Source organism: Monodelphis domestica, chromosome 1 (assembly GCF_027887165.1).
Source record: "Monodelphis domestica isolate mMonDom1 chromosome 1, mMonDom1.pri, whole genome shotgun sequence".
Taxonomy (NCBI): domain Eukaryota; kingdom Metazoa; phylum Chordata; class Mammalia; order Didelphimorphia; family Didelphidae; genus Monodelphis; species Monodelphis domestica.
The window spans coordinates 31,962,096-31,987,087 of NC_077227.1; the positions used below are offsets into that span (position 1 = coordinate 31,962,096).

Below are 24,992 nucleotides of genomic sequence, written 5' to 3' on the forward strand. Positions count from 1 at the left end.
CAATTGCCTAGATTTTTCCGCTCTTCTAACTGATACTTAGTATTGATTCTAAGACAGAAGCAGAAGAAAAGGAAGGAAGGAAGGAAGGAAGGAAGGAAGGAAGGAAGGAAGGAAGGAAGGAAGGAAGGAAGGAAGGAAGGAAGGAAGGAAGGAAGGAAGGAAGGAAGGAAGGAAGGAAGGAAGGAAGGAAGGAAGGAAGGAAGGGAAGGAAAGAGGGAGGGAGGGAGAAAGAAAGGGAAAGAAAGAAAATGAGGGATTTTAAGAGGTGGTGCTGAGGAGTCAGGAAGTGTGACAGAAGGGCCATGTTAGTGGAGGGGTGGAGAATTGAGAAGACCCGCCAAAAGAGCATCCTAGTCACAACTTCTCTACCGAACTTTCCCCTGATGTGTTATGCTAATCGCCAACTGGTTTGTGGCTCACTAGTGACAGAAGTGAGCCTCAGGAAGCCAGACACAGGCATTCCAGAGCTTACCAGCAATCTTGTAAAATGCAAGGAAAAGATTCTTGATTAGACCGCCTGGGAAACGTCCCCCTGGAGCTTCCAGGGAGCGCTCAGCTAGTTCCCCCTCTGCACCTCACTTGCTCCTTTGTTTGACCCATTCCCTGGCAGAGTCCAGGATGGAAGGGAAGCTGGCCGCCTGCTCCTTCCTCCGGATCCCCGCCTCCAGGGACAGCCTGTGGCCTCTTTCTCGACTGCTAGCTTTGTAAACGGGGTTGTTTCAAGTGTTTTCTCAGCATGTGTGTGACAACGTAGGGAAGTACAGATGTCCTTTCAAATGTGGGCCAATTCTGTTCACTTGAGACAGAGAATGGAGAAAGGACGAGCCGGAGAGGGAGCGGATAGAGGTTTCCTAATTTCAGTTTGGATCTGCCAGTGCGAAGTGACTGGGCATTTACGCAACATATTTAGTTGAGGTGGCCATTCATTAGAAGAAAAAAGAGAACAAAACTCAGGGGCCGACAGCGTTCGGAGACCAGGCAGGTAAGAAATTCCTGCTGCCAGGGAGGGAAGCTCTCCTGCTTACTTTCACTTCCATACCCCTGCGAAGGAGCCATTTTTTAGTGTGGGGGGGGGGGGACGGGGGGAAGAAGGGGAGAGGAAGGGGTGAATTGTTGAAAGAAAGCTCCACCTCCAAAGGAGGAATGAGATGAGGAAAAGCCACGCCTCCACGAAAGGAGGAAGTAGGGAGTCTCTTCCCCCCAACCCCAGATTATTCCCAGATGACTCCTCCTTGCTCCTGAGTTTAAGGGGGAGGGGAGACCAGAGCTGGATTTATAGACTTGAGGATCATCTACATAATTGTGATCATTGAACCCAGAGGAGTTTATGAAATCCCCGAGAGCGAACAAAAAAAAAAATTTTTAAAGAGAAATCGAGCCAAGATGGAGTCTAGAAAGGCACCCCTGCTTGGGGAGAATGAGTCGTTAGGTATAAACAGAACCAAGAGAGAGCAAGGCGGTGGAAGCCAAGGGAGGGGAGGGGATCCAGGTGACAGACAGGTAGGGTGAAAACTGAAAAAAACATTGGAGAAAAACCTTTCAGAGATCACTTATCACCTTGAAGAGAGAAATTTCAATTGAGTGGTGGGGTCAGAAGCCAGATTCAAAAGAATCAGGAAGTGAAGCTCCCAGGATTTTACGAATATTTGAGTATAGTGTAAATGCTGCTATTATATTACTTCATATTATGTTGTCTATTTTATTATTACTATTTATGTAAATAGAGGCAAGGAGTATGAAGGACCTTTTCCAAAAGCTGATTGTGATAGAGTCTGAGATGTAGGGGAAAAAGCTTAAGAAAATAAAAAAAGTCAAGGTAAGATTTTTAAAAATATGGTACATCTGAGTATGTTTGTACTTAGTAGAAAAGGAGCCATAGGAGGAGAGAGTGAAGATGAGAGATAAATGAAAAAAGAAGTAAACTTGAGATGCTGGATCCACTAGATGGAAGGGTCTGTTTTTGCAAAGAAAAGGATCAATATTCTCTCTCAGAAATGGAGCCAAGGAGAATGCAGGGTGGTGTTGAGGGATTTTGAGGTATAGAAAAGCCCACAATAAATGGCTTCTATTTCTCAATATAGTTGAAGATACTGTCCACTATTGGGAGGGAGAGAAGAGGAGATGGTATAAGAATCTTGAGGAAAGAAGCAAACGGTTGGAATAGCTTTGGTATGTGTTAGTGGTTTGGGTGGGGGTGGATTATATAGAGACTTGGTAGAAGAAAAAAGAATCATTGCTTTCATGTTTCTGTTTTGGGTTGACTTTGTAATGAATACATCAAGTCCTAGAACTCTAAAGGACCTACTCAATGAGATTCATGACCACTCAAAAAAAAAAAGGCAGCCTAGTATTCCACAAAAGAAAAATCAACTGGATGAAGAATGAATACTGCCCACAATCGAACATAGAATTATATGGTCAGCCACTGAATTAGTCTATCATCTCATCTACCTTGGACAGGCACAAGAGATAAACAATGAGACAGATCCTGAATTGAATGGGAAAAAAGTAGATTGTATCACATAGGATAAATTGGCCCCTGAGTTGTTTGCGGTTAACAAAATCCAATTTTGAACCACCAGTGCTATCCTGATAATACTTTGTGGCTCAGGATAATAGAAGAACATTAATTCTGAAGAATCAAAATTTCAAGTGAGCCACGAAGCAATAGAAAGATGCCTAGGCAGGATAAACTGAAGCTGGAGGAAATCATCCATGATGACTTGCGTATAGGAACTGACCAAAAAAGAAAAAGGCATAATCCAGGAGATACATGACTGGAAAAGGAGGCAACCCAGCCATATAACAAAAAGAAGGGTAATAGATGGGCAGCTTGTATGTTACCCTGGAATCCTCAAGATTTTCAAACCCTAAGGAAAGCCTCCAGCCTATTGGGTAGGTCCTCACCAGAGGTCTTACCAAAGGATTCCAACAAGAATCACTTCAGATGAGAGAATTCCAACAACTTGTAATCTCCACCAATGATCAGTTAATCAACAGCATTTGTTAAGTGTTTATAACATTCTAGAAAACTGATGAGATCCTGAGTCCATCAATGCATTAGAAAAATAGCACTATGCCTCCTCAACCAGATGTTCCATTGCCTTAATCTCTCCCTCATGAAAAGTCCAGGTCATATTGAAAATTTTATGAATGAATGAATGTGGCATTTATTGAGCATTTACTATGTACAAATCATTGTGCTAAATTCTGAGGATGCAGATAGGAAAGTCAGTCTCTGCTCTCAAGGAGCTCAGATTCTAATAAGGAAGGCAATACATAAGGGAGGGTTTCAGCTACAAGTCAGATAGAAATGTCCCATGGATAAAACAGTAAAGCAGATACTTGCTCTTGAATGTCATTTCCACTGATAAATCATATCCATTTCTAATGTTGAACCATTTGTTAATGCCAAGGATTTTTTGTGACTAAAATATTCTTTTATGGGTCTTGAAGATAAATGGAAATATTTCAGCTCCAAATGGTAAATGGGAATTTTTGAATCAAACACCCAATTATTTGTGCACTTAGATTTAGGGTGTGTTATTATAGTAAATGTTTTGTGACTCCAAATTGCACCCCACGCTTTAAGATGTTTTCCTTTTGTACCATGAAGGGAAATTGAAATGCCAGACTTGAGGTGAGACTTGGAGCAATAGAGAAAGGGAAGCAAGAGAGCAAGAGGGGTTTGAACCCTAACTCTGACATCAGTTGTGTGACCACAGACAAGTCACTTCAACTTTGGGGACTCTAATTTCTTCATGTATAAAATGGTGATACTCACTTGGACTTGAAAGAGAAGGATTTAGAGGAACCTGGAAAGACTTATGAATTGATGCAAAGTAAAATGAACAGAATCAAAACAATATCAATTAAAAAAACAACTTTGAAAGACTTAAGAATTTTGATCAATGCAACGACAAACCACAACTCCAGAGGACAAGTGATGATGATTACTAAACTGAGTTGAAAAATTTTTCAAATATAGTCAATGTGCAAATTTGTCTAGCTTTCCTGGTCCTTTTTTTGTTTGTTTCAAGAAGGGTGTTGCTGTCCCCCCCCACCTTGGGAGGAAGAAGGGGACTATCAATAGCAATGCTCTCCAAAGAAAAAGAGGAAAAGGTGGCAAAGGGAGCAATGTAGCAAAGAAATAACAGAAGAACATTCAGAATATGCAGACAAGCAGGATAGCTTTGAAACTAACCTATTTAATTCAATATACATGTGAATTTTAATACAAGCAACATGTAATAGATTTGTGGTTTCATGTACAATCCCTTTTTTCTGTCCAATGTATATGAAAATGTTCATATCTTTAAAAAAAACTCTTACCTTCTGTCCTAGTATCAGTTCTAAGACAGAAGAGTGGCAAGGGCTAGGAAATTGAGGTTAAGTGACTTGCCCAAGGTCACACATCTAGGAAGTATCTAAGGTCAGATTTTTTTTTAACTCTTACCTTCTGTCTTAGAACTAGGTAGTGTCTGAGGCTATATTTGAACCCTGTACCTCCCATCTCTAGTCCCAGCTCTCTATCCATTGACCCATCTAGCTGCCCCCACCAAGCAGCTTTCCAAGACTAAAAGTTGCAGAAGAGTGGCCACCCTACATTGATAAAGGGCAGGGTCTCCTACATCCACCAACCGTCCTCACATCATTAAGTTTTGAGATTGTCTTTGTCTGTTTCATCACATTGACAGAATCCAACATGTTGATAAAAACCTCTTAGACTGAAAACTCCTTGAGGACAGGTACCCAGCACAATGTCTGGCATAAAGGAAGCACTTAATAAATGTCTGAACTATTGAAATGAACAGGAGTGACCCTTGGGCTTTACCAAGTCAGGGTTGGTTGGAAATTTATTGGCTTAAGGACTTTTTTGGAGAAAATGTGAAGCAGGGCACAAAGCAATCATCTTAGTTGTAACTAGGAAGGTTGATCTATGACACCAGTCAGGTCTTGAGAAAATCTTTGTGTTTTCAGTTTTTCCTGTTGGGAAAAATAATAAGTTTCACCTGACAGAAAATAGAGCTGTGCACAAGTTATACAGAAAGAAAGAAAGAAAGAGAGAGAGAAAGAAAGAAAGAAAGAAAGAAAGAAAGAAAGAAAGAAGAAAGAAAGAAAGAAGAAAGAGAAAGAAAGAAAGAAAGGAAAGAAAGAAAGAAAGAAAGAAAGAAAGAAAGAAAGAAAGAAAGAAAGAAAGAAAGAAAGAAAGAAAGAAAGAAAGGAAAGAAAGAAGAAAGAAAGGAAGAAAGAAAGAAAGAAAGAAAAGAAAGAAAGAAGAAAGAAAGAAGAAGAAAGAAGAAGAAAGAAAGAAAGAAAGAAAGAAAGAAAGAAAGAAAGAAAGAAAGAAAGAAAGAAAGAAGAAAGAAAGAAAGAAAGACCTATAGGAAGACTGCCATAAGTGTTTAACATCAGACAAAAATTATATCCAAGGGAAAAGAAGGAGCATGAGAAAAAATACCAGATTGGACTGGAAAGCCAAAGACTTCTTAAGGAGCAGCCTATTGCAAATTTAATTGCTCTTATAACAGGCAAGAAAATGAAAAATGTACTATGTGCATCTGCTTAAGACCAGCAAGTAGACAAGCAGCCCTATGACATTCCACAACAAAGTGGCCCCCATGCTTTCTAGAGAGCCAACCTTACATAATGAAAAGACTAGGAGCAAGTCACTTATTTGCTCTTAGCCTGTTCTTCATATGTAAAACGGCTTAAGATGCAGTATTGTATAACCTTAAAATGAATGAGTTAGCCAATAAAAGAATGGACATATGGAGGGATGAAAGAATGGATGAATAAATAAGAACAAGATGTTCCATTGATTATCGCATCCCACTTGAAAGTAATTATCTTTGTTGTTAGGTAAGAACATTTCTTGATCAAACAATTGATCAGAACTTTGTATGAGAATGGCTTGTACACCAATATGAATCAACTAAATCTGTTGCCTTAAGGACTTAACTATGCCCTGAGGAATTAGCATAAAAATGAAGAGCCATATCAGAACTAAAGATTTCAAGGAAGCAGCTAGATGATGTGCTAGACCTATAATCCTGGACTTGGGGTCAAAAAGACTTAAATTTGCTCTTTCCATAGACTCAATAAAAGAATCTGTTTCTTTCATTAGATTGTAAACTCCTTGGGGGGCCAAGGACTATCTTTTGCCTATTTATATATCCCTAGAACTTAGTCCAGTGTCTGACACATAGTAGGCAATTATTAATAGTCATGTTTTTTGATTGTTTAATTACTCAAACATTTCAAGAAACCTGAGTTTCCTCAACCAGAAAGAGTCCAAAGATAAACTAGAGAAAAAAATATAAATTTAGGCAGAGAGCCCAACCTCTGCTTAAATGATAGAAATTTTCCTAAGTGGGGGCTCAGAGTAATTGTAATTAAACTCATAACTTTTTCATCTAGATTAAAATCTCTAAAACCATCAAGAAGGGAAGCTTGGGGGCTATAATATTTTCTGTAGGCTTAAAATGAGCTAATTACATTTTTAACCCTTACCTTCTGTCTTAGTATCGATGCAAGTATTGGTTCCAAAGCAGAAGAACAATAAGGGTCATGCAGCTAAGAAGTGTCTAAGGCTAGATTTGAAAATGAGCTAATTAATAAGAGCTTATTATATGCCAGGTCCTGTACTGGGCACTGGAGATTCAAACAAAAAAGTGAAACATCACCTGCCTTCAAAGGACTTATGTGGTGACTAGAGAAATGAGTTTTAGTCTGGGCAACATCATAGGGATTGAAGGTGGAGCTAGAGAGCCTTTCCAGGAGCAATACACCATTGTTTTGATTGCTGTTGCTAGAGCATTCATTCACCACTCAGGGTAGCTAATCCCCAGGGAAGAATGCCAAAGTTTAGTGAATTATGAAGAGTTACAGAAATGTGAGTTTATGACTATTAATGATACTGTGATGGATGTGTGCTCTTAGAAATGTGAGTGCTCCCTCCATTGGTGTAGATGATATACCCATCCCCATTTTACTACTAGTAGTGGTATCAACTAAGAGCCATTATTGTTGGCAAATAATTATAAGTTATGTGCATTATTCCTACCACAAATGATGATTATACAAGAAATTGAAGATAATACTCAAATTTCAGCTGAAGTCTCACCTTCAAGAAGTCTTTCCCAATCCTAATCTTAGTCTCTCCCACTGAGACTATCCCTACTTTATACTCACTATATCTTGCTTGTACATAGTTATTTGCATGTGGCCTTTATCATTAGACTATGAACTCCTTGAAAACAGGGATTTTTTTTTTGGTCTTTCTTAGTATCCTCAAGACTTAACAACATGCCTGGAACATAGTAGGCTCTTAATAAATACTTATTAATTGACTGGCAATAAACTCCATACACAGAATATTAATAAAAAATTTATAAATGAATGAAAAATCCCGTATTAAGCACTTATTTGCTAGATATTGTACTTGTGTGGGAGATATAATTTTTTTAAAGCATTACCTTCCACCTTAGAATCAGTACTAAGTGTTGACATAATACTAAGGGGCTAAGTAATTGGAGTTGAGTGATTTGTCCAGGGTCACACAGGTAAGAAGTGTTTCAGATTTAAACCCAAGACACCTCCCATCCCTAGGCTTGGCTCTCAATCCTTTGAGCCACTCAACTGCCCCTAATTTTTTTTTTCAATGAGACAATCTGCTCTCTGGGAGCTTACTTCTTAATAAGGAAAGATAATACATATAGGGTAGTAGTAATCAGAAAAGAGACTTTTATTCTGGGGAGGTAAAAAAGGGAGAGGGAATAGTCTATACATGACAGCAAACAGATTGGGGATAGCTGTATGATCTGTGAAAATGAAGGGTAGTCTACCATTTTCCAAGATATAAGTGGCCAGATGAGCTAATTTGCAAAACAAATCAATTGAGTGGGTCCCTATGGAGGGAGCTCCAAAAATAAATAGGGTCACTTCCCTAGGGTCTGTTGGCTTAGAGAAATGCCAGGTAACTAGAGATAGAGACAAAAACAGATGAAAGAAAGAAAGAAAGAAAGAAAGAAAGAAAGAAAGAAAGAAAGAAAGAAAGAAAGAAAGAAAGAAAGAAAGAAAGAAAGAAAGAAAGAAAGAAAGAAAGAAAGAAAGAAAGAAAGAAAGAAAGAAAGAAAGAAAAGAAAGAAAGGAAGGAAGGAAGGAAGAAAGGAAGGAAGAAAGGAAGGAAGAAAGGAAGAAAGAAAGAAAGAAAGAAAGAAAGAAAGAAAGAAAGAAAGAAAGAAAGAAAGAAAGAAAGAAAGAAAGAAAGAAAGAAAGAAAGAAAGAAAGAAAGAAAGAAAGAAAGAAAGAAAGAAAGAAAGAAAGAAAGAAAGAAAGAAAGAAAGAACTTGTGGAATTGGCTCTGGCATTTGATCATTGCAAATAACTTTGCAAATTTTGGACAGTTAGGTGGTGACATAGATAAAGCACACAGGGCTGGAGGCAAAAGGACCTAAATTCCAATCTGACCTCAGAAACTTACTAGCTGTATGACCCCAGGCAAGTCACTTAATCCTTTTTGCCTCCGTTTCCTCATCTGTAAAATGAACTGGCAAAGAAAATGGCAAACCAATCCAGTATCTTTGCCAAGAAAACCCCAGAGGGGTCATGAAGTCAGTCACAGCAGAAAATGGCTGAACAACCTGAACATGAATTCTAAACTAAAACACCAGCATGTGTAGTTACTGCAATATTACAGGATCAGTTTCAAGTTGAGGTTCCCTAAAAGAGAAGAGAAATGAAAATATAGGAGGATATCAGTGAAAAGATTAATGGAGCTTTAATCTTAAAATCTGAGTTCAAACCCCACCTCTGCCACTTATCACAGTTTCTGGTACATAGTAATCATTTAAAACAAAAAAACAAAAAAACAAAACTTACTTTCTGGCCTAGTAACAATTCTAAGGAAGAAAAATGGCAAGGGCTAGGCAAATAGGGTTAAGTGATTTGCCCAGGGTCACACAGATAGGAAGTGTCTGAATCCAAATTTGAACCCAGATCTTCCCAACTCCAGGCTTGGCAGTCTATCCACTGAGCTACCTAGATGCTCCCCATAATAAACATTTAAATGTTTAATAAATGCTTACTGACTAACTTAACTGACTGGATGAATTAATACCTGTTCTACCTCAGAAAAGTCATGTAACTTTCTATAGTTTGATTTGCTCATCTGTAAAATGGGGAAGTTGGTTTGATGCTTTCTACCATCCCTTCCAGCTATGAATCTCTGATCCTGGAAGACTGTCCATTTATCATGCTATACAATGTGCCTGTCTCAAAAACACATAAAAACTGACACTGAATATTTTGAGTTTTAATCTTCTGATACTAGATTTGATGCTAGATGCTCACATTTGTATAAAAGCTTAGACTTTTACAAAGCACCAAACACATAACCACCATGCATGGAAGGAAGTGTCATGATACCCACTTTACATATAAAGAAATGAGGTGGAGAGGTAACTAATGACTTGACCAAGGTCATACAGCTGGTACATATCAGAACCAGAATTCAAACCCAGGTGTTTTGGTATAGAACACTAAGTAGTTTTCATTTCAAATAATTCCATCTGGTTACTAAAAAGAGCAAATTCTTCAAGCCACAGCTTTTGCATGCAAACCAGGGGACTAGAATAATTTCCTGAATACAGAAGGCTGGCAGCAATAATTCTGAATATCCCAGAATCCCAGGGGTCAGGTAGAAAGCAGGATTCCTAGAGCCTGGCAAATGACAGGCAGCATGGAGGGATACAGATGCATTGCTGTACAGGAATGGGCCCCCACTGTTTGGGAAAAGCTAGGTCTGTGCCAATGACTTCCCATCTGGCCGAGGAGCAGCTGGCACAACAATTCTGGTAACATGTCCTTTGGAAGGTTTTTAAAGGTCTTCACTGTGACATTCCCCTCTGGCTCTCTCTGCTTCTGAATTTTTGTCATATGCTTTAGAAATGTTGGATCTGATCATCTCTAGAATAAAGAGGAACTGAGCAAAATCTCATTGAATAAACTGAGCAGAAGTAAAACTATAAACATATTGTCTGGTGTGGCGAAAAGAAATTTGTACCAAAAAACAGGAGATTCAGGTTCCAAGACATCAGATTTAGGGTTGGAAGGGACACTAGAGATTGTCTAGTTTGAACACTGTTTTACAGATGAATAAAACAGAGACCTTGATAGAAGAACTGATTCATCCCAAATTGTATAGATAAAAAAGGATGAGAGGGGAGATTTGATTCCAGGATTTCTGAATCCAAACCTAAAAGTTCATTCCACCATCCCTCAGCTCCTCCAGACCTCTCTATCCTTATTCCATCAAATCCATCCCCTACCATTTATTGTGACTTTGGGGAAAATCTTTTCTCAAACTCATGTCTTAGTTGTAAAATGGGAATAATACTTTACTTGCCTAAAGACATCAACCTGAACCAGATCTCTTGAGTTCCCTTTCAGCCCCAAGAGCCATGATTACTCTGATATATATATATCGTTTGTGATTTTCCATTTCCCCATAAGATTAATAGTTGATTCTTTTAAAGTCTCAAAATAGACTTTTTGAAGAATGCTATTATATGAAGAACATGTCTAATCAATTTTTACTTTTTCTCCATGGAGGGAGAAAGCAAGATTTTGTATTGACCAAAGAATACACCACTAAAACAAAGGTTGTGTTGCTGGTAGATTAAATAAATAAACAAACAAACAAACAAATAAATGAATGAATGAATGAATAAATGAATGAATGAATGAATGAATGAATGAATAAATAAATAAAGCTAGGAGTCTGATTAAGAGATGGGTCCTTGATATTTTTGTTCTTACTCCATTTGCATGAAATCTCAGGACCAAAATGAGTTATGTGGAACCAACATGCAAATAATTTCCTTGAGATTTTGGAAATCAGTCCTAATTTGAATTTGAAGAACATAATACCCTCATGAGAAGTTAAATGGGAATAACAAGGAATTTCTAACCCCAAACCTGAAAGTTTCCTGGGACTGTGGACTTTGAATCAGCAATAAGCACAGCCAATCAAAGAAATAGATGTCATATTAGTATTAGGGCACTTTGGCTGGCTTTTGTTGGCTGACTTTAACTAGACACGGAGACTCCTAGACTCCTAGCCTCAGCTAGTACTAAATAAGCATAAACAATTTTTTTTATCAGAGAGAGGCTTCCTAGTCATTGTATCCAAATAGAGGAGAATCAAGAGCCTCTTAAATAACTTTGAGGAGCTGAAGTCCAGAACAGAGAAACTTAGTGGCCACAAAACAGCACAGACAATATAACAAATAGTGCTGAGAGGAGATAGCAGTCCTAACAGAGACTATGTGACTTTCAGTGGAGAAAAGACACACAACATCAAGACAGTAGCACAGGTCAGCATTATGACATAACCAAACCAAGCTTCCCTGTAACACCAGAGGGGTAAGTTTCCTTGGACTCCCATGTCCTCTGTGGGTATGCCTTTTACAAGCATGCTCTGGCCAGACACTTTCCAGGAAGAAAGGGAAAGGGAAAGGGAATAAGCATATATTAAGCACCTTCTATGTACCAAGAACTGTGCTAAGCATTTAAAAATATTATTTAATTTGATCTGCTCCTTAACACACATTCCCTGACCACATAACTTCCCTATATATAGGTCCTTCATACATGGTCCCCAATCACATATGTTCTCTATCTACATACCCTTCTCCATTTGTATCTTAGAAAACAACACCTCAAGTGTGCATTGGGAGAGATATTTTATTATCACTTTCTTTACTATACTATTCCATTAAATGTCCTCTATTTTTAAATAGTATGACCTTTCCTTGATATTAAATTGGATGAGAGACTAGATGAAATGATCTCTGACTTCCTCTTCAAACTTTTAAGATTTTATCATTCTAAGATGGTGAAGGGCAGGTTATAAAGAGCTTTGAATATAAAATAAAGCATTTTCTATTTGATTCTGTAGGTAATAGAGATGAATAAAGTTTATTGGGAGTTTGATATAGAACCGAATAAGTAAATTAATTTAAGTAGTGGTATCATTTTTTATTCTATTGGCTTTACTGACCCAAGGGTAATTAACATTCCTCTAAGAACTGAGGACTGCTTTTATTTCTAGAGGATGCTTTATAGTTCAATTCATATAATCCTTGGAGAATCATTAATTTTTAATACTATATTTTAGAACAACTTTTAAAAGAAATAAATTCTAGGGTACAGTCTAGTAGCTTTGTTTTAATTCCCTTAATGTTTAATAACTTAGAATCGTAGGTTTAGATAATGAAGGCATTTTAGATGCCAATTAGTTCAACCTCCTCTTTTTCCACATAAGGGAAAATAAGTAATTTGTTTAAGGTACCACAGGTGATATATAACAAAGTTGGAATTTGAGCCCAGGTTCTCTGCCTTCCAAGTAAGTGATCTTTCATTTGTGCAGTGACCCCTTCCAGAAGTTAGGAAGTACTTGGGGCAAGATTTGAACTCAGGTCTTGGGATCATTTGAAATAATAGAATCACAGATGTAAAGATAAAAGGGAATTAGAGACCCTTCTAGTCCAACCCCCTCATTTTATAGATAGGGAAACTTGAGGCAAGGAGATGTTGAATGACTTGACCAAGGTCACACAGGTAGTGTCAATGACAGGTTTTTAACTCAGATTCTCTGTCACACAAATCTGTGTATTCTGTGCATCACTTCCTTCATAAAAGGAATGAGTTATGGAGTCAAGGTTTGAACTCAAGCCATCTGACTCCAGAGTATAACATTAAAGCTAAAAGCTTCCTTAAGAACTTTGCACATAGAAGGTACTTAATAATATGGTTTTTAGGTACATGAATATTGTTGTTCATCCTTCATTTTCTTTATTTTTTTTGAACCCTTACCTTCCATCTTAGAATCAGTACTATGTATTGGTTCCAAAGCAGAAGAGTGGTAAAGGCTAGGCAATGAGGGGTAAGTGACTTGCTCAAGGTGACACAGCTAGAAAGTATCTGATTTCAGATTTGAACCCCAGACTTCCCATCCCGTCCTGGTTCTCAATCCGCTGAACCATCTAGCTACCCCCTCATCTTTCATTTTCCAAGAGAATCAATGATATCATTGTCTGATGACTTAACTTGTTGTGAATTTAAATTTGTTTATTTTTATTTTTTAATTAATTTTTAATTAATTATTAATTAATTTTTAAATTAAATTTAAATGAAGCAGAACTACACCAAATCATCAGCCTCAATCGCTTTTCCAGTCATCTAAGTCCAGTGACAAGATGACAGTCAGAATGACTGGTAGTGGCCTGGGATGCAGCAGATGACCCTGGCATCTTCAATGTCTAACCAAGCTCTAAGCACTCCACAGAGCCTACTTCAACAGCCTTCAGAGCCATCTGCCCATTCTGCCAGGGACAGTCTTCACATAATTGAGGCAGTCATCCTCCTAACTCACCAATGACTGGTTTGAGGCCAGTCAGTTACCCTCAGCCTGGTTAAGCCCACCCACCGAGGCAGGTTCACTAAGGGTGGCAGAAGCACATGCTCCAGCTTCTTGGAGCCACAGATGAGAGTTGGGTGTCAGGTGGACACCAAAGGTGGATGAGCGGCCCTGAAAAGGGCTTGACAAATTCTACCCCCATAGGTGCTGGTCCTCTCTGAACACCTCATTCCCTCCAAGTACTTAATTATGTGGTTTTTAGATTCATCCATGAAAGAAGTAATCAATGAATGGAGGCATATCTATGACTATAGCTACAGGCTGGGTTAGAGAAAAACAAACAAAACTGCTAAAGATTGCTTCTCTGAACCACTAATGACTTTACCTTCAATAGCAAAATGTCTTCATTTGTTTTTAGACTCCCACTTCTCAAAAATCCTCTTCCTCCTCTCCTATGCATAGCAAAACAGAATTCATATTTTTAAAACTAAATGTGCAGTTTAGAATATAGTCTCTTCTTTTTCTCTCAGAACTTTTTAAATTCTAGAACTTTTCCAATTTATTCTTTAGCTTCATCAAATATTAAAATTATTTATCTGCAATCAAGATTCACTTCTATTAATAACAATTATTTCTAGCTATAATGATAATAATAATTCCATATTTTGAAAGATCTGTGATTTCATTAGGGAGGGTACTTCCTCAGGGCTACACATTACAATATCTCTATTCCTTAGAATAGTGTTGGCAAAGATGTGGCACATGTACAAAGACAGCACTTGGGGAGCTGCTCCGTTCCCCTTCTTCCCAGCAGCCAAGGACATTTTTTTTGCATGCTCCACTCCTCTGTCCAGCCACCCAAAAAATGCACTTTCTCCCTCAACTCTCTCCCATAATCTAGGGGTTCACAAACAGCTTGAATTTGCCCTCTGGGCACTCAAACTAGGAAAAGGTTTGCCAGGGAGGCACGGTCATTTTGATGAGTTATTATGGGAAAAAATGAAATCCTTGCCTGGTAGTAGCCTTTAGATTCTAGGCTCTGCACTAACCTAGGAGGGTATCAGTAGATCTACTTATAGACCATTCTCAAAGCCACCCCAGCTGAAATAGACTTTGCCTGAGTATCTCCTGGGACAGTGTTCACAAAGTGACAACTCCAAGTCACCCTGAGGCAGCTGGAGCAGGACTTTTATTTATTTTTTATTTTTTTGGAAATTTTTTATTTAATTAGTGAATTTAGAATATTTTTCCATGATTATAAGATTCATGTTCTTCCTTCCCCTCCCCCAAGCCCCCTCCTATAGCCAATGAGCAATTCCACTGGGTTTTACATGTGTCATTAATCAAGACCTATTTCCATATTGTTGATATTTGCACTAGGATGATCGTTTAGTCTACAGCCCCAATCATATCCTCATCGACTCATGTGATCAAGCAGTTGTTTTTCTTCTGTGTTTCTATTCCCACAGTTCTTCCTCTAGATGTTCTTTCTCTTAAGTCCCTCCAAATAGTTCTGGATCATTGCATTGCTGCTAGTAGAGAAGTCCATTTCATTCGATTGTACCACAGTGTATCTGTCTCTGTGTATAATGTTCTCCTGGGTCTTGGAGCAGGACTTTTAAATGGAGAAATAATTTTTGAGAGCTGAGCCTGCGGTCTCTCAAAGACTAGGGTCCTTCTGTCTAGGTGGAGCAGTCAGAGGAATAAGAGATGAGAGATGACTGAGTGCTCAGACCTGTGCTTAGATGTCACTCTGCCATTGCATGGGGTTTTCATTTATTTTATAGCTTCGGGGAGTACATGCTTCTCTGGCACACAATTTCATTCTTGACATACATGTTTCCATAGAACCTAACCACAGACACAAAGCTTAAGGAGATAGTCAACAAAACATTGTTGCTAAATGCAGGGTCAGAGGGCAAAATCAACAAGACACAGATTTGCCAGAAGTTTTTATGCCTAGAAAAAAGGGTCCTATCCAAGTGGGTATATAAGAATCCTTAGGTTTAATTTTGTAAGTGGGCTCTCCTGGTAATATCCTAGGGGGACAGAGTAGGACATCTATATTAACCCTGCAAGCATGTTATTCTCATCTATTTTTCCCTGGGGCTAAGTAAGAATAATAACCATAGCAATTCCAATAATAAAGGGATGTTAATAAGGAAAGTCACTTGGAGGGGGTGGGGGTTTCAGTTTCTGTTTCCATCCTTCCTGGGGGCTGTTTTACAGTCCCCAGTTTACATGCGTGACCATGTCAAACAGCATGGTCTTTGATGGCTCCCAGCAAATAATCATAATTTTTTACACAGTACGATGATAACGCTATAGGCCTTTGCACAGTACCTGGAATATAGTAGGTGCTTAATAAATGTTTATTGACTGACATTGATGTAGTGATTTACATTTTACAGAACTGTTTTGCACTGTTGCCAGGAACAGAATCCTGTCTTAAAATTAGATCCTCCCATATGCTAGTGACTAATTAGTTGACTAATAAGCTAGGTCATAGAGTTTTCCAGAGGAGGTATACGAAAAAAGGCTTAGAAGGTGTGTGGGAGCCAGAATTGAAAGGACATTAAATGTCAGACTGAGGAATTTGTCATTTAAGCAATAGGTAATGAGGAACACCTGAAGGTGAGGGGTGTGCTTAAAGAAGGTTATTTTGGCAGCCATGTGAAGGTTGGATTGGAAAGGGGGGAGATTGGAAAGAGTGGGACCAATTAGGAAGGAAGGAAAGAAAGAAGGAAGAACATAAGCATTTAGGGGCCAGTAGGTAGCTCAGTGAATTGAGAGCCAGGCCTAATGATGGGAAGTCCTGGGTTCAAATCTAGCCTCAGGCACTTCCTAGCTGTGTGACTCTGGGCAAGTCAGGTAATCCCAACTGCCTAGCACTTACCCTTCTTCTGCCTTGGAACCAATACTTACTATTGATTCTAAATCAGAAGGTAAGATGGGATTTTTTTAAGATTGAAAAGAAGCATTTATTATATGCCTACTATGTGTCAGACACTGATAGATGTGATCTTCACAACAACTTTGGAAGTTAGGTGCTATTATTATCCCATTTTACAATTGAAGAAACTAAGACAGAGAGAGGTTAAATTATTTGCTTAAGGTCACACAGCTAATAAGTATCCAAAGCTGGGTTTAAACTCAGGTTCTCCTGATTCCAGGTTCAGCACTTTATTCACTGCCTTTAAGTACAATTAGGAACCCAAGTAAGAATTGTGACAAGGAAATCACTTTAAAAGACTGATATATATTAATTTAAGGTCGCCAAGGAATTCAGCTATGTAATTCCTAAATGAAAACTCAAGTCAGCAAATGATTAGATATAGGGAAATGGACAAAAAAAAAGGGTCAAGAGTGACAATTTATGAACCTAGAATGTAGGAAGGATAGTGATGCCCTGATTAAAAACAGGAAGTTGGGGTGGGTGCAGGTTTGGGGGAGAGATAAGTAAGATGGTGCTTTGACTAACCCTAACCCTTTGGCAAATCCAGAAGGAGATACCAGTAACTCTCTGTAGTGGGGTAATAGGTTGCCAGAGAGGTTTAGAGCTATATGTATGGATTTCAGAGTCAGCTATATAGAGTTGATAATTAAATCCATCAAAGCTGATGAGATCTCCAGTTAGATAAAGAAAGAAAAAGGTCCAGGTGAGAACTCTGGGGAATAATTGTGAGGGGACCAGTGATGGTTATTTATCTAGCAAAGGAGTGTAAGAAGGAACAGTCAGATGGTTAGGAGGAGAACCAGGAAAAGGGAATGTCTTAGAAGCCAAGAGAGGAGAGAATGTATAGGAGGAACTGGTCAATAATATCAAAACCTGCCAAGATTTAAGGATGGTGAGTTTTGGTGATTAACTATTAAGAAATTATTTGTAGGGGGCAGGTAGGTGGCTCAGTAGATTGAGAGCTTGTCCTACAGACAGGAGGTCCAGGATTCAAATTTGACCTCACACACTCCCTAGCTTTAGGACACCAGGCAAGGCATGTCATCCCCATTGCCTGGCCTTGGAACCAATACACAGAGGAGAGAGACAGAGAGAGACAGAGACAGAGACAGAGACAGAGACAGAGAGAGAGTGCATTTTGACCAGAATACTGAACTAAATTTCTACTCTTGGGAATATAGCCCCAAAAGTTTTATTTTTTTAAAAGCTCTTGACTCAAAAATATTTCAATGTGTAATTGCAAGAAAATCAGAAAATTGACAGTAATCTAAGTATCCAACAAATTAATTAAGTCAGGGAATATTCATACAATAATTGAAATTACATCCAGCAAGTAGGAGGAATACAAAGAAATATGTAAAGGCCTTTATGAAATAATACAAAGGCAAATAAGCAAAACTGAGATAACTGAGTATATACTGTAACTATTTAAGAAGGGAAAATGAATGAAAATGAACAAAGAATCCTAAGGATTCAGACGAAGAGGACTTGGTGGTGTTGGCTTTAAATTTAAATAAAAAGAGTTTCCAAGAAAGCTTTTTTAAAAATTATATATTTAATCACCACCACCACAAAAAAACATGTAACTAAAAAAGTACAAAATCACAAACTCCACAGTGTTTACGATTTGTTTAATAACGTGTAAGTTAAATGTGTGCTATTATAAAAATCCTCTGTTTTTAAGTTCCTTTTGGATTTGTTTTACTTTGATCCTTTTTTCTCTTGATTTCGTGGCTATTTTTTTTATATAATCATAATATGTAGTATTCTGATTCTCCTTTCTTTTCTTCATGTTTTATTTCTTTTCTTTATATTTATAATATTTGTCATTTCTAATGACATGATACAATAAAATATAATACTTTCAAATATTATCTATTTAGTCATTTCTTGCATTGGATTATTTCTAGCTATTTTGTCATCACAAATAAAACTTCCATGAATATTTTCATATGTACACAGCTTTTTACCCTTTCAAATGCAACTTTATAACTCTGAATGTATCTTTCCATCTTGTTTCCTTTTTTAAAAAATCACAGTTGTTCTAGCAATTTAATATTGGTCCTATTTTCCATGTTCCTAATAGCATTTAATTTGGCCATCTTAACCTGTCTGGTTCCCAATTAACATATCTTTTATCAGAATCATATTTAGCTAGACTGGCCCTTAGGCAGCAGTCATAATCTGTTGCCAGTACCATAATCTTTCCAAAACCAAGTATCTCCAGCTTTGTCAAACCCAGTGAAACTTTTGTTCCAATGCTATAACCCAACAGGAATATCTCTATGCTATAATAATTGTCAAAATAAGAATTTTGCAGTATATTTATGCTCTCTAACCCCTGTTTAAACCATCAGAAACTCTATTTGGATTACATGTGTGCTCAGGCTTAGATCCATGACTAACTTCATGCAGGTGTATGGGAACTCTCCAGATAGTTATCATATTTAACTTATCTAAGGTTCTGTTCATCTCTTTAACTTCTTTCTTATTTATTTTTTGGTTAGATTTATCTAGTTCTGACAGGGAAAAATTAAAATTCCCCATTATTATTATTTTGTTATCTATTTCCATCTGTATGGAGTGAGGGGGAAGGTCCCCAGAGCTGAGGCCACAACAGACACAGTTGTTCCACTCTGCCTGAATATTCCTGTGGTATCCCAGGATGGATGCAGACGCCACCTGGGGCTCCGCAAACAAGGTGAGATTGCTGATCCTGCCCTCAGGGGTTATTTCTTGAATCCAGTCTCTTTGTTCTGTTCAATTACCCAGGGACAATGGCTAAGGGACTGAGTCCAGAGAAGTCAGAAACCTTCTTCCCTAGCCCCTGGGATGTTCAGTTTCACTGCAGACTCCTGTTTTTGCCACTTTCAGCTTTGATTTTTGTATAGCTTTTTTTAGCTTTGATTTTGTACTTGTGAGAAAGCTTCTTGCCTTATTCTGCCACCTTCCCACAATGCATCTCACCAAGCAAGTTTAGTTGGTTGTATTGGTGTTTGATGTTAATTTTTAATAAATCTTTTTTTAAGTTATTCTGAGCAGTGAGAAGGTGAGGTTACTTGGATTCAGGCCAGGTCTTCTGACTCCAAGTTCAAGGCTCTCCCCAGGAAATCACTCCACCGGCTCCACCTTGGCCCCTATTTAGTAAATATCTATTGTTTCTACTTTATTGTGTCCTTCACCTCTCAGAACTGTTTTCATATAACAGTCAGATCTGAAAAGGAGAGTAGAGTAGGGGTGGCAATGTAAACAACTGAGAAAAGATAGAAGAGGAAGAAAGATAGGTCACAGGATTGTTGTAAGAGTAAAGTGAGATAATAATACAATGCTTTATAAACCTTAAAGCATTACAGGTGTTACCTATTTTCATTTCTTGCAGCAGGTCAGAGTCATCCTTTGTTTTAGCATTAGAGCTAAAATCTATTTACTCCACCCCCCAAATGCCAGAGGGAATCTAACAGTCTCCAGATCAGCTGGCCAGCACCACTCAGACCCACAATATGCACTTTTCTCTCCAGAGAAGCCAAAGAATCAAGTTCATATCCAAGGTTCCGCCTTTCATGCGTTTATTTGGACTTAACTCTCTTCATCTCCACCCTTCAAAAGTATGCTGCTATATTGTAGCAAGCTCAGGAAAAGAAAACTGGCTTTAATCCTTGACTTGGTGGTTATGAAAAATTAATTATTATACTTAAGAAGTAATAGGCTCTATTCACAACACTCTCCCACTGTAACTATAGCATAAATAGGCACGATTACTCCAACGGCTTAAGAATTGGGCAGTCAATAGTCCATAAATCCTTTTTTCAACACATGCTATTTCTTTGGAGTAAGAAACAGATTTGTTTTAGATCAGGAAGTCAACTGACAGATGGCTTTTGTCAAAAACACTCCAGTCGGGTTAATAAATGATATTGTTCCTGGGGTAGTCTACATGTGTGGATTTGGGGAAATGAATGCCACCTCTCTATACTGAATTGGTCTAAATTGCAAGATGCAATTTTTGTTTGGGTGTGAGGCCAACAGCAAAAGAGACTTTGGCTGGGCTCACACAGATGCCTGAACACAAATTCCCTAGATGCCTGCTGACACAGCACATTAGTGTTGATGTGGAGATTCCTGCCTGAGGAGTAACTAGATGATTGTCTAGGGATCCCCATCACCAAATAAAGCTGAATAAAGTACCAACTGGCTCGTGTTCCCATAGCTTTGTGCTCTATTTCCCTAAAAACTTAATAACAGTATGTGGTTGAGTTCTCCCAACCACAACTGTGCATAATTTGATTTGATGACATATTTATCTTAAAACGAAAATCTCTAAATATTATAATACCAGAGGATTTAGAATTGGTTCCTAGAGAGTGTTTGTGTAGATAGATATTGATAGATATGTCATGTGTACATGTATGTGTGTGTGTGTAGATATATATTGACTATAATAGAAAATACAGTAGGGACAGCAATAAGATTTTTGCTAGGAATGTCCTTCACTTTTTAGCATTTCATTAGATCATAAGCAATTTGTATTTGTACCCTGAAAATTATATCCTCTATATATTTATGTGTATATATATATACATGTATATATATACATATACATGATTATATTAAATAAACCTCATGTGTATGTGTGTATATTCTATAACAAAATATATAGTATATTATATATAATCAACATTATATACATATATAAATTAAGGTATATACAATAACATAAGTATATATGCATATATAAATTATATACATGGACATTCTATTATGTGGGTATATATAAGTGCATATAATACATTCTATCATATATGGATACATGTATGTGTATTGTTTGATGCATGTATAAATATATCAGGTAATCTATATGTAAGTATAAACATACATGTACTCTGAAAATAATTGTGTGTGTATACACACATATAAAATAAAACAAAGTCTGGCTCTTTATTCTATAACCAGTGGGATAATCCTTTTTGCCAAAAGGGAAGAGAATGAGCATTTATTCAGTTCCTACTATTGTCAGACACTGTGCTAAGAGCTTTACAAATATTATCTCATTTGATCCTCGCAGCAATCTGTGAGTTAGGTGCTATTATTATTCTCATTTTGCAGTTGAGTAAATTAAAGAAGATCATGGTTAAATGCCTTACCCAGGAGCTCACAGCTAATGTCTAAACTCAGCTTTGAATTCAGTCCTTCCTGACTCAAGAGCCAGTCCTCTATCCACTGCACCATCTAGATGCCTAAAGAAAAAGAAGAAAACATTTTTTTCCCAATACTGAGTAGTGAATATGCTTTAAGAAAGAGTCAGAATACCTGGGAAGAAATCCCAGATTTTATTTCTTTTTTAATCCCTTACTGCTTGGGAGACCTTAGACAAGTCACTCCTCCTCTCTTGGCCTAAGGATCTTATCCATAAAATAAAGAGGTTGGAATATGTCCATTCATTGATTAATGGCTGCATAAATTATAGTTTGTTAATGGAATGATATATTATTATTATTATGACAAATGACAAATGTGAAAAATGAAAATACTATGAAAAAATTTCCTTGGGGTGATAAAGAAGTAAGAAGGCTGAATCCAAACAATACCTATACTAGTTAGAACTATGTGAATAGGAATAACAATAAAATAATACTCTTTCCCCCACTCCCCTAAAAAAATAAGTCCAAATAAGGCCAAAAAGATCTTTTTGTTCTTTTTTTTACTAAAGTTCATTAAAAAAAATTGCAATTCATTCAGGGTTTAAGATTTCGTGTTGGCAGGCCTAGAGACGGGAAGTCCTAGGTTCAAATCTGACCTCAGACACTTCCTAGCTGTGTGACCCTGGGCAAGTCACTTGACCCCCATTGCCTAGCCCTTACCACTCTTCTGTCTTGGAGTCAATACACAGAAGGTAAGGGTTTTTAAAAAAAAGATTTATTGTTGGGTTCTTTTTGTTTATTTAAATGTTTTGTTGAAAATTATTAAGATTAAAACCCTTAGGATCCCTCCTGAGGCATTTCTCTCTTCTCTCAGACTCAGTTTCCTCATCTGTAAAGTGGAGATTTTAATAGAACCTACCTCCCAGGGTTGTGGAAAGGGTCAAGGAACATAACATAGGTATATTGCTCTGCAAACCTTAAAGCACTATATAAATGATGATATTATTGTTAGTTATTATAGAACAAAACTTTTCTCCAACAAATGAGAAGATGGAGTCAGATGACTCCTTTCAGCCTTACATTATATGGTCCTATATTCCATTTCCTATAACTATTACAGGTGTCCATTATAATCAGGAAATCTAAGAATTCAATTAAAATTTTTATTTTTTAATCATTAATATACATGATAGTGATTGGTTTATTGAAATTTATATTGCATACAAACTTCAGAGAGATGATGGTTTTCTTTTAAATGGGTTCTACACATCTGTGACATTTCATACCATTGTTTTAATTGATTTCTTTCTTATGTATACTTGGGCCTGCTTTCAACAACTGTAACAATGGAGCATTCAACCTTCATTTCAGGACATCCACTGAACAGAAACCCACAAACTCCCAAGGCAGCCTGTTTCACCCTAAATAGCTCCAATAATTAAGAAATTTCTCCTTTCAGACTAATATGAACTGATGCAAAGTGAAGTGAGCAGAACCACAACATTGTACACAATGTCAAAAATATTCCTTGATGAACAACTGTGAATGACCCAGTTATTCTCAGCAATGCAGTGATCCAAGACAATTCCAGAGACTTGTGGTGGAAAATTCCATCTGCCCTCTGAGAAAGAACTGATGGGGTCTAAATACTACTGACATATACTATATTTTGATTTTTCTTCTTTTTTTTATTTGAGATCTCTTCAATTAAAAGGCTAATATGGACAAATGTTTTACATAATTACATATGCAAAATCTATATCAGGTCTCTTACCATCTCAGGGAGGAGAGAAATCAGGGAAGGAGTGAGGGAAGGTCAGAAGAAAAAAGAGAATTTGGAACTCGAAAATTTTTTAAGAATGTTAACATTTTGTTTTTACATGTAATTGAGAGAAAGTAAAATATTTTTTTCAAAATAAAGAAGTTTCTCCTTCAAATGAGAATTTGAATTCAAATCTGCCTTCCAGTGTTCCCATCTATCACTCTAAGGTCTGTAATCTGAGTTTGAGCAGGTGGACATGATCTTTTTTGCACATGCCAGGCTTCCAAACACTGTGACATCCCTCTCTAAAGTTTCCTTGGGCCATGCTACACATCCCTGGTTCCTTTATGTGATACTCAAAAAGCCAGATCTTGAATTTCTTCTCTATGGTCTTCACTCTTCCTTGGATTCTTGTTGGGTTATCAACACCTTTCTTAAATCTGGAGGGTTGAACAAAATACACTAGATGTGGTTAACCAGAGCATATGACAGCATCATCATGTCCCTCATTCTTAGCCACTTTGCCTCTCTAATTGCAAACTAAAATTCCATTAGCATTTTCAATGGCCATATCACACTATTGACTCATTAAGCTTACAAGAAACCATGAAAGAACAGCAATAGGTTCAACAGTTTAGGGAAAATCACTGAGAATTACACCTATTTGCTGTTCCCACTAGCATGATTTGAGTTTAACAAAAAGGCAAAAGGCTTTGCAAGCAAAACTTATGAAGAATTGGTTTTCTAATGAGATGTTTTGGTTAGTGGAACATTAGTAAACACTGAAGCCAGAGTATCCGGAGTCCTGGGTTGGTTACAGCCATGGCTCTATCACTCACAAATCCCTTCTCCAATCTAAGCCCATTTCCCAATCTCTAAAATTAGTAGTTTGGATAAGATGATCTCTAAGGTGATTTCCACAGCTAAGTACCTTTGTCAAATTATAGATGTAGTTCTAACACAGATTTCTTTGGCTCCTAGTTTTTCACCAATTCCTGGATTCTCATCCTGGTTCCACCATTGCTAGCTGTCTAATCTAGCCTTTCTGAGACTCAATTGCTTCATATGTAAAATGGGAATAGATCGTATCTCACAAGGTAGTAGTGAAAAGTGAAATGAGATCATTTGAAAAGTACTATAGAAATGTAGGGCAGCTGGGTGATTCAGTGGATAGAGTGCTAGGTGTGGAGTCAGGAAGACTAATTTTCTGGAACTGAAACCTGACCTCAGACACCCATTAGCTGTGTGGCCCTGAGCAAGTCTTTTAATTTGTATGTCTCCAGTTCAGTCCAGTCCAGTATGACTTCCAGTTCAGTGTATGTAGTCATCATACTGGGAGGCAGTCCCTGAGGAGGTCCAGCCTGGCAACTACTCCTTTAGGAAATTGGGCCACAGCTATTAAAGATCCAAAAAAGGAAAGTTCTTCCCATCAAAGTCCTTGGACCCATCAAATAGTTTGGCATCAGAAACAGATATGAATTTATCAGTGGAAATGATGTTAAAGATGAGGCATTCCCATTTGCTCTGCTGCTGTATTCTATAGGACCTTCCCATCTGACTTGCACCTTAAACCTTCCCTACACATTGACTCCCCCATTAAAAAGTGAACTACTTGAGAGCAAAAAAACCTTTTCTTTTCTGCTCTCTAGTACATAGTAACTGCTTAAGAAATGCTTGAGTCGTCCACTAATTAATTAATTCCACTAAAATGAT

At 37.6% G+C, this 24,992-nt stretch overlaps 1 long non-coding RNA gene across 1 annotated transcript in view; it reads left to right on the forward strand.

Annotated features, from left to right (window-relative positions):
* The first annotated feature begins 593 nt into the window (after positions 1–593).
* Positions 594–24,992, forward strand: part of LOC103097018 (uncharacterized) — a 30,810-nt gene continuing 6,411 nt past the window's right edge. The window contains exon 1 of the long non-coding RNA XR_459847.3: positions 594–982. This is a non-coding gene — a long non-coding RNA (uncharacterized LOC103097018). The remainder of the gene's footprint in view (positions 983–24,992) is intronic.